Source organism: Colletes latitarsis, unplaced genomic scaffold, assembly GCF_051014445.1.
Source record: "Colletes latitarsis isolate SP2378_abdomen unplaced genomic scaffold, iyColLati1 scaffold0018, whole genome shotgun sequence".
Lineage (NCBI taxonomy): Eukaryota > Metazoa > Arthropoda > Insecta > Hymenoptera > Colletidae > Colletes > Colletes latitarsis.
The window spans coordinates 14,518,088-14,524,795 of record NW_027488369.1 but is presented as its reverse complement, the minus strand read 5'-3'; positions in this window follow the sequence as shown (position 1 = coordinate 14,524,795).

The following is a 6,708-nucleotide window of genomic DNA, read 5'->3' as shown; positions in this document are numbered from 1 at the left end:
TTGTTGAACAGATCCTGGGTTTTTTCTGGTTTGGATGAGGTAGTAATGTGGTACCACACTGAAACAATCCATTAATCCTGGTTTCGATCAGTATTTTAGAGGATAACGCAAGCTAGGTCTGGGATAGGTCTGGGATTTGCCCTCATCACGCTCATAGTTCCGCGTTTTTCACATACTTGTTGATCAGATCCTGGGTTTTTTCTGCTTTGGATCCCGTAGTAATGTGGTACCACAATGGAGCAGTCCATTAAACCTGGTTTCGATCAATATTTTAGAGGATAACGCATCTTAGGTCTTGGTTAGGTCTGGGATTTGCTCTTATCAGACTCGTACTTTCGCATATTTCTCATACTTGATGGCCAGATTCTGGGCCATTTCTGGTTTGGATCGCGTAGTAATGTGGTACCACACTGCAACAGTCCACTAAACCTGGTTTCGATCAATATTTTAGAGGATAACGCATGTTATGTCTAGGTTAGGCCAGGGATTTGCCCTCATCAGACTCATACTTTCGCGTTTTTCACATACTTGTTGAACAGATCCTGGGTTTTTTCTGGTTTGGATGAGGTAGTAATGTGGTACCACACTGAAACAGTCCATTAAACCTGGTTTCGATCAATATTTTAGAGAATAATTCATGTTAGGTCTTGGTTTGGTCTGGGATTTGCTCACATATGGCTCATTCTTTCGCATATTTCTCATACTTGATGGCTAGATCCTAGGCTTTTTCTGGATTGCATCACGTAGTAATGTAGTACCACACTGAAACAGTCAATAAAACCTGGTTTCCATCAATATTTTAGAGAATAATTCATGTTAGGCCTAGGTTAGGTCTGGGATTTGCTCTCATCAGACTCATTCTTTCGCATATATCTCATACTTGATGGCTAGATCCTGGGCTTTTTCTGGAGTGCATCACGTAGTAATGTAGTACAACATTGAAACAGTCAATTAAACCTGGTTTCCATCAATATTTTAGAGGACAGCTCATGTTAGGTCTAGGTTAGGCATGGGATTTGCCCTCATCAGACTCATACTTTCGCATTCTTCACATACTTGTTGAACGGATCCTGGGTTTTTTCTGGTTTGGAACACGTAGTAATGTGGTACCACACTGAAACATTCAATTAAACCTGGTCTTGATAAATATTTTAGAGGATAACGCATGTTAGGCCCGGGTAAGGTCTAGGATTTGCCATCATCAGGCTCATACTTTCGCATATTTCTGACACTTCATGGCTAGATCCTGGGCTATTTCTGGATTGGATCACGTAGTAATGTGGTACCACACTGCAACATTCCACTAAACCTGATTTCGATCAATATTTTAGAGGATAACACATGTTATGTCTAGGTTAGGCCTGGTATTTGCCCTCATCAGACTCATACTTACGCATACTTCACATACATGTTAAACAGATCCTGGGTTTTCTTCTGGTTTGGATCACGTAGTAATGTGGTACCATTCTGAAACAGTCGATTAAACCTGGTTTCGCTCAATATTTTTGAGGATAACGCATGTTAGGTCTTGGTTAGGCCTGGGATTTGCCCTCATCAGTGTCATACTTTCGCAGTTTTAACATACGTGTTGACCTGATCGAGGGTTTTTTCTGCTTTGGATCACGTAGAAAAGTGGTACCACACTGAAACATTCAATTAAACCTGGTCTTGATAAATATTTTAGAGGATAACGCATGTTAGGCCTGGGTAAGGTCTAGGATTTGCCATCATCAGGCTCATACTTTCGCATATTTCTAACACATCATGGCTAGATCCTGGGCTATTTCTGGATTGGATCACGTAGTAATGTGGTACCACACTGAAACAGTCAATTAAACCTGGTTTCGATCAATATTTTAGAGGATAACGCAAGTTAGGTCTGGGATAGGTCTGGGATTTGCCCTCATCAGGCTCATACTTTCGCGTTTTTCACATACTTGTTGAACAGATTCTGGGTTTTTTCTGGTTTGGATCAGGTAGTAATGAGGTACCCCACTGAAACAGCCCATTAAACCTGGTTTCGATCAATATTTTAGAGATAACGCATGTTAGGTCTTGGTTAGGCCTGGGATTTGCCCTCATCAGTGTCATACTTTCGCAGTTTTAACATACGTGTTGACCTGATCGAGGGTTTTTTCTGCTTTGGATCACGTAGAAAAGTGGTGCCACACTAAAACAGTCAATTAAACCTGGTTTCGATCAATATTTTTGCGGACAACGCAAGTTAGGTCTGGGATAGGTCTGGGATTTGCCCTCATCAGGGTCATACTTTCGCATTTTTCACATACTTGTTGAACAGGTCCTGGGTTTTGTCTGGTTTGGATCACGCAGTAATGTGGTACCACACTGCACCAGTCCCCTAAACCTTCCCTCAGGGGCTGCCAGCCTTTTAGCTGCAGTACGGGCTTAACGAACCCGGGGTACCCGAGTCATACACACACCGTAAGCCTCCTGTTGGTCGTCACAACGACCCATTCACAATTCCCTATTGGTTTTGTGAATGGTACGTGACGGCAGGAGGAACGGGGGTCTTGGCTTAACCGCCTGGGCCACGAGTATGGCGACTCTATAAAATCGCCCTCCAATCCTAAGCTATGGTGCGCGGCAATGGGATGCATGGTTGGGGGAGAAGGCCCAATCCCAAGCGACCACCTCCGGGGAACCTGCCGAACCCCCGGAGTATTAGGCTTACCCGGGTAAGGCGGCTCTGCCCGGGTGGACCTTTATTTCCGACCATCTCGTGGGACTATTATGGACACAGAAAATAAAATGGGGATGGGGCGGGTTTTGTCGGTTGGGGAGGACGGAGACGGGGTTGGGGTTAGGGTGGCGGCGCTCGCGCCCCACTCAGCGCCAGGTCCGGCTTCGTGGAGGGTGGAGGAGGACGACGAGACGGCGTCGGTCTCGTCCTTCTCCTCCAGCACGAGCCACATAGGCTCTAAGAGGAAGAGGACGGGGCAGGCCGTCGTCGAGGTGGGCGGGGCGATGAGCCCGTCGGTGAGGCTGAGTTGCCTCAGGGACGAGGTGACCGAGGAGATATCGGAGAGGATCTCCTCGTCCCTGAGGCGGGTGGAGAAAGTCGCCGCTGCCTGCGCCTTTAAGGGGCAGAAAAGCGGTGGCGCGGAGGCCCTGAAGGCCGCGGCGGAGGAAATGAGGGAGGCGGCGCGGGAGCTCAGAGGGCGGAACGCCCGTCTGCAGCTCCTGTTGGAGGAGGAGCGACAGGGGAGGAGGAGGGCAGAGGCGCTGTGGAACAGCGCGGCCCTCCCTCCCATCCTCCCTCCTCCTCCACCGCCGCGTCCCTCGGCGGAGGTAAATAAACGGGGTGCGGCGGCAGTGGTGCGGGGCACCGCGGGCCCCTCCACCCGCACTCCGCCCGTGAAGAAGTCCCCGTCCGAAGACGATCTTCTGAGGAGGATTGGGGACATGATTGATGGCATGCTGGCCGCCTTCCGGGAGGAGCTCCTCGCCGGAAGAGCGGTCAGCAGGAAGGCGGTGCCTCCCCGACCTGTTCCGGTACAGTCGGGGAAGGCAAAGAAGGGCGGAGTGAAGGCTCCGCCCAGCGTTGCGGCACCAGGGCCCCGGGTCGCGACCCCCAAGGGGGGTGGTGTACCCGTGGTCGCGGTGGTCGCGTCCTCCACAGCACCCTCCCAAGGGGGGGTGGCGTGGAGTGAGGTGGTGGGGCGGAAGGCGAAGCGGGCGGCGAGGAAGGCCTCGCAACCGCAGCCTCCGCCTCCGCCGCCGGCGGCCAAGGTAAAGGCCGCGAAGGTCGGGAAGGCACGACCAGGTCGTCCCCCAAAAACGACAGCGGTGACGCTGACTGTTGCGCAGGGGGGCGACCTGACCCTCGCGGAGGCGATGCGGCTCGCCAGGGAGAATATCTCCCTGGAAGAGCTGGGCATCGCCTCCGTGAGGGCGAAGAGGGCCGTGACCGGGGGTCTCTTGCTGGAGATCCCCGGTGCAGAAGGCGGCGCGAAGGCGGATCGTCTCGCCCAGAGGCTCCGGGAGCAGCTGGGCGAGCGAGGTGTCCGGGTCGCCCGGCCCACGAAGCGCACGGAGATGCGCATTTGTGGGCTGGACGACTCGGTCAGCGCACAGGATGTGTCCCGTGCCCTTGCGAGGGCGGGGGACTGTCCTGTGGAGGACCTGCGGATCGGAGAGATCCGCAGGTCGCCCTCCGGCCTCGGGTCGGTGTGGGCCCGGTGCCCCCTCTCCGCCGCCCGTAAGGTGGCGGAATCCGGGAGGGTGTTGGTGGGGTGGGTTTCGGCGCGAGTGGAAATCCTCGCGCCGCGCCCGCTCCAGTGTCACCGCTGCCTCGAATTGGGGCACGTGAGGCAGTGGTGCACCTCGCCGGTGGACCGCAGCGGTCAGTGTTACCGCTGCGGTGCCAAAGAGCACCGTGCGAGCCAGTGCTCGGCGGCCCCCCACTGCCCGCTGTGTGCGGACATGGGGAGGCCAGCCGATCACAGGATGGGGAGCAAGAAGTGCTCCCCCCCCTCCCGGAAGGAGAGGAAGAGGCGGGCTGCACCGGCTCCGGTGCCGAGGGCGGTGGCATCGTCCTCCATGGAGGTGGACGGTGCTACGGGGACGGACGGCCGGGAGGAGGCTGGCGCGGCCATTAATTAATGCCGCCCCGCCTCCTCCTCCAGGCCAACCTCAACCACTGCCGCGCGGCACAGGACTTGATGTCCCAAGTCCTCGCGGAGTGGGGGGTTGGCCTGGCGGTCGCCGCCGAGCCGTACCGCGTCCCTGATCACCCTCATTGGGTGGGCGACGCGGACGGCTTGGTGGCGACGGTATGGGGAGGGGGCGACGGGTCCCCACCGTTCTCCTTGTTGGAGCGCGGTCGGGGATTCGTCGCCGTGGACTGGGGGGGAGTCGCTGTGGTGGGGTGCTACATTTCGCCCCGTAGCGGTCACGCTGCGTTCGAGCTGTACTTGGCCGAGGTCGCGGCATGCGTGCAGCGCTACGCGGCCCGGCCCGTGCTGGTTCTGGGGGATTTTAATGCCAAGTCGGTGGCTTGGGGATCCCCCAGGACCTCCGTTCGCGGCGGGATCCTGGGCGATTGGGCGGCGGGGCTCGCCCTCCGGGTATTGAACCGGGGGTCGGAGAACACATGCGTGCGGCGATATGGGGGGTCCATCGTGGATGTTGGATTCGCGACCCCCAACGCCGTGCGCATGGTGTCGGGTTGGCACGTGGTCGCGGGGGCAGAGACACTCTCCGATCACCGGTACATCCGGATGGAGGTCTCTGCCGCCGCGAGTACATCCCGACACGGCCGCCTGCGTGGCACCCCACCACGCCGCTGGGCGCTTCGGCGCCTGGACAAGGACGCCCTGATGGCAGCTGCCCTCGCTGCAACTTGGCCGCAGGGAGCGGCCGACTTGCCGAGCATAGAGGAGGAGGTCGCCCGGCTCGGAGCATTGGTCGCGGGTATTTGCGACGCGGCGATGCCTCGGGTCGGGCGGGCTTCTCCTCGCCGGGCGGTGTACTGGTGGTCGGACGCGATCGCGGAGTTGCGAGTCGCGACTGTCCGCGCCCGACGCCAGTACACCCGCGCGCGCCGTCGTCAACGTACAGGCGACGGCGTGGCGCGAGCGAGGGCAGCTGATGACCTGTATGGAGCATACCGCGTGGCGCGGGTTGCTCTGCAGGTCGCCATCAAACGGGCCAAGACCCAGGCATGGAAGGAGCTCCTCCAGACCCTTGATGACGATCCATGAGGGCGCCCATATAAGGTGGTGCTGAATAAGCTCCGCCCGTGGGCGCCCCCCGTCACCGAGGGTCTTGACCCCCGGCTGCTGGAGGACGTGGTCAATACACTCTTCCCAATTGGGGAGAGGGGACCGCGTCCTCCGGCGGCGGCGGCTGTCCCAGTGGAGTGGACGGCCGAGCTGGGGGTCACGCAGGAGGAGCTGGCAGCGGCCATCAGACGGCTCGGGGTTCGTAACACGGCCCCGGGTCCGGATGGTGTGCCCGGCCGGGTTTGGGTCTTGACCCAGGGCGTCCTTGGGGCCGACCTCAGGCGGTTGTTCGACCGCTGCCTGAGGGACGGGCGATTCCCCCCCAGTTGGAAGGTGGCGAGGATGGTCCTCCTCCGGAAGGAGGGTCGGCCCGCGGAGTCTCCCTCCGCATACCGGCCCATTTGTCTCCTCGACGAGGTGGGCAAGCTCTTCGAGCGTGTGATTGCTGCCCGCCTCGTCGAGCACCTGTCGCGGGGTGATCCCGGTCTGGCCGACTGCCAGTTCGGTTTCCGGGGGGGCCGATCGACTATCGACGCGATAGGTCGTGTGAGGGCCCTCTCGGGGGCGGCCGTCTCCCGGGGAGGGGTGGCATTGGCAATATCCTTGGATATTGCCAATGCCTTTAACACCCTCCCCTGGGAAGAGATAAGGAGGGGACTCGAATATCATCGAGTCCCCCCTTGTCTCAGGGCGGTCGTTGGGGATTATCTCCGCGGCAGGTGGATCGAGTATCCGGGCTGGGATGGTGATATGCGGAGGGAGGTGTACTGCGGTGTTCCGCAGGGGTCGGTCCTCGGGCCACTCCTGTGGAACATCGCGTACGACTCGGTGTTGCGGGCCGGCCTCCCCGACGGCGTCAGCACGGTGTGTTATGCGGATGACACACTGGTGCTGGCCGTCGGGGCGCACTGGGGGAGGGCCATGCGTCGCGCGGAGGAGGGGTCGCAACGCGTCGTCGACCGGA